The sequence below is a fragment of the Macrotis lagotis genome, chromosome X, assembly GCF_037893015.1.
Source record: "Macrotis lagotis isolate mMagLag1 chromosome X, bilby.v1.9.chrom.fasta, whole genome shotgun sequence".
NCBI lineage: Eukaryota > Metazoa > Chordata > Mammalia > Peramelemorphia > Peramelidae > Macrotis > Macrotis lagotis.
In genome coordinates, this window is record NC_133666.1 from 5,413,537 (window position 1) to 5,417,608 (window position 4,072).

Consider the following 4,072-nt stretch of genomic DNA (forward strand, 5'->3'; position numbering starts at 1 on the left):
GAGGACCTGACTTCAAATTTGGCGTCAGACACTTAATAATGACCTAGCTGTGTGGCCTTGGGCAAGCCACTTAACCCCATTTGTCTTGCAAAAACTAAAAAAAAAAAAAAAAAAAAAAAAAAAAAAAAAAAAGAAATGCTAGAAAGTCCTCTATTTCATTCAATGAAATTTGACTTTCAAATATAGAACTCCTGAGAAGCATGAAAAGTTAAACAGGAAATGGAAATCATAAGGTACTTAATAAGGTTAAGCTGTTTACATTTCTATATGAGAAGATGATACTTATAAACTCAAAAAAGTTATTTTTTTCTCCTAATGACCCTATGATGGTTAGTGAATAATCAGTCCTATTTTTCAGATGAGGAAATAGAAGATCACAGAAGAAAGAGACTGCTTCCCTCCAGGTCCCTTCTAGCCCTGGTTTGTTCTTTGACCAGACTCTTGCTTTAGGATTTCTGGTCCCAAGTGCCAAGATTTGACGTTATCCTACTGGAAGGCAGTGAAGAACTTAGGTGACTCCCAAAGCTTTCTGGGTAGAGGGTCAGCCAACTTTTCTGAGACCTAGGTAGATAAAAAGGGGAAAGGAAAGAGGAGAAAGAATCAAGGTGGAGGGAAAGGGTAGAAATAGGTGAGCAGGACACACAGCCTGAACCTCTGAGCCGTATGGCAAAAGAAGCAGCCATGACCTTGGAATCTGGGGTCTTGGCTTCAAATCCTTGCTTCAACAAGACTTTTTGTGTAGCCCTGACTGGTTACTTCTTTTTGAGTCTATTTCCTCATCAGTAAAATGGGGGTGCTAAGGTTAGTTAGGCAAATATTGGACCATCACAGGTCTAGAACTGGAAGGGACATCAGAGGCCAGCTAGTCCAAGTCTCTCATTTTATAGAGGAGGAAACTGAGCCAAAGTAGTTAAGTATCATGTCTATAGTCTAGAAAATAGGTGAGACAGGATTTGAACTCTGACTACAAATCTTGTTTTCTTTCTACTGTACCAGGCTACCTCTTAAAGCCTTGTTTAAATCTGAGTAATTATTATTAGCTAAATTATTATTAGCTTGTGATGACAAGAGAGACAGCCCCTCTGCAGTGCATTGGCACAACAAAAGTGACTTTACTAGCCTTGAGCCCCAAAGTTCTGCTACTTCTGAGCTGTGTGTCCTTGGGCTGGGATAGTTTGGGAGATCAAAGCCAGAGTGTTGGCTGGCAGGGCGCTGGGGGGGGGGCTGACAAGGGGTTGGGGGAGACTTGGAGGACCACTCTCAGGTTTTTGTTGATTATTAAAGATGTAGAGATTAAAGATGTAGAGATTAAAGATAAAGATTTACGGCCACTGAACAGGTGAAAGGATTCTCAGCTCTCTGGGCTGTTAAAACTGCTCAGGATTTTATTATGGTGAAATAGTGTTACAAGACACAGCAGTAAGCACCCTGAAGACAAAAGTGAAATGAGAGAGAGAGAGAGAGAGAGAGAGAGAGAGAGAGAGAGAGAGAGAGAACGAGCAAGTGTTTGGCTTACTCAGACCACATGGTGAGGCCCATAATGCTCCATGTGGATTAAGGAAGAGCAAGAGAAAGCCCCATCCCTCTGGATGGGAGCCTGGAAGAAGCAAGAGAGCTTGAACAGGTGGCACTTCCTGTTAAACACCCCTCTATGGTAGGCTGGATAGGTGGCCCGTGGCGAGTAGTCTTACACCTTGGATCAGGTATCTTCCAATGGCAAGCCATGCACTGGTCCATCCTGTCCCAAGGCGCTCAATTTGGTCCTTCTCCAAATGATGGGCAACTTGCTATTGTTCCCCAAGTTTACCATCACCTTCTGTGATTGGGAACAAAGGAAAGGGGAGCAGAGCAGGGCCAGATGGAGGGAGATGGGAGGAAATAGAAAGATCATTCCTGTCCTTGTTCCTCTGAACCTAAGTGCAGAGAGAATTGTATGATTTCCCAGTTGGATGGGCAAAGAAGGGTCCTGACTGCATTTAGTTCCAAATTAATTTTGCTATTCAAGGAAGTATAGCCTACTAAATAGTTCACTTTACTCTGGAAGATCTGGGTTTAAATCCTGCCTTGAAATCACAGAGCCAGTCCCCCCAAAAAGATGCTTTCCTGACTAGGAGTTTGGGGACTGGTGGATGTCCATTCAATTCAGTGCATGGATATGAGGAGGAGGCTTCCCCTGCTGCCTCCAGCTGGAACAAACAAAATGGCTGTTCTGGTCTGCCCTCTTGCACCCACCAAGCTGGTCTAGTTCCAGCCTAGCTGAGACGGGTGCTCAGGGGAAGATTAACCACAAGGGGGCAGGAGGCAGGTGAGGGATGGAAGGGTGTGTGGAGTCATAGAACCTCATCAAGTCATGTGCTTAAAATTGCTACAAGATCAGTAGGATAAGCAGAAGAAATCATAAGATTCTAAATTTAGAGCTTAGAGGAATCTTGGAGGTGGACATAATACAGCCCTCTTATTTTTACAGATATGCAAACAAACCTAAGAAGAAGCTGGATGCCACTACAGTGGATAGAGACTGTCAAACCTGCAGTCAGGAGGACCTGAGTTCTAATACAACCTCAGACACTTACTAGCTGTGTGACCCTGGGCAAGGCAGACACAATAGAAAACAATTGAGTAACAACAAAATAAATTTGGGGAATTGAGGGACTTGCCCAAGTTTACAAAGGTGGTAGAGCTGGGATTTGAACCTGATCTTCTGACTTTAAATCCAGGATTCTTTATATTGTTCTGAGTGGAATACAGGCAAAGAGTCATGGGAAATCCAAGGCGAGAGACCATTTTTGTCTGAGCATGAATTTCAACTGAGGAAGATAAATCTTCCTGACTTCAGGCCTCTATCCACTGCAGTGTCACCTAATTGCTCCCCCTAGGGTCCAAAATCCCACAAACTGGGAGGCCCTGATCTCAGAGGACCTGGATTCAATTTCTCCCCCTACTATTTTTTCAAGGTGTGCCCCTGGCTAAATGACTTCCTTTCTCTTTAAGTTTCTTCCTTTTCTCAGAGAAGAGCATCACCTAGTGGCTGAAAGACTAAAGAGAGCCAGTCAGGTAATAAGGATGGAGTCAGTAGCTTGGACAGTGCTGGTCCAAGCTGAAGAGCAGTTCAGCAGTCCCACAAAATTGTCTTTGCCTTCAGATGGAACTTGCTGTGTGTGATGGGCTACTGATTGTTTTCAGTTTGTATTCATTGGTCTTTTACATTTGAAGAAGTTTCTTTGGCAAAAGATGTTTCTTTTTGGGAACAGGATTCTAGGCTGGACCAAATTCTCACCTGGGAAGAAGTGACCACTCCCTCTGAGAGACAGAGAGACATGGCAGGGGGTGGGGGTGGGGGGGAAGGTAAAGGGAGAATGAGGGAGTTTCTGGGCCATCCAAATCCTTGAGCCCAGTTGCCCATCTCTAGTTGCCCATCTCTAGTTGCCCATCGCTTCTTTTCATTCTTTCATCATAGTCGAGAAAGGATCATTTTTAGAGGGGAACTGATCCTACAACCTCAGTCTACAAAAGAGGAAATGTAAGCCTTCAGAGGGATCATAACTTGTCCAAAGTTGTACATGCAGCAAGGTTTTGAAACCAGGTCTTGGGTTCTGTCCACCAGCATGTGCTGGTGATAGGAAAAGATGCAGCAAAGATGGGGAGAAGACTGCTGCCTTTCAGCTCATTGGTGTCCTCCAGCAGACAAGAAGACGACTTCATTCCCTCCAGACTTAGAGTCAGCTTCAATTTCTATAGAATTCCTGTAATTTCAATAATTCCTAGACTATGGAGTCAATATCCTAAGAAGTGATATGCTGTTAGTACATCACACATGAGTCCAGTAACTCTGAAAAGGAGAAGACATGAAGAAAAGACAGGAGAGGGAAAGGCCCAGCTCCATTTATTATTTTGTTTGTTTTCTAGACTCAAGAAAGTGAAGGTGAAAATGATCCAGATTAAACTTAAACTCGAATGAGTACGCATTTTTTCTTACCAGAGAATCCCATTGGTAAACATACGCCATCATATCCCAGTTTTTTCAGTATGGTATAGACTTGGAGCTCAAGCAGAGTATGATGGAAGGCTCAGG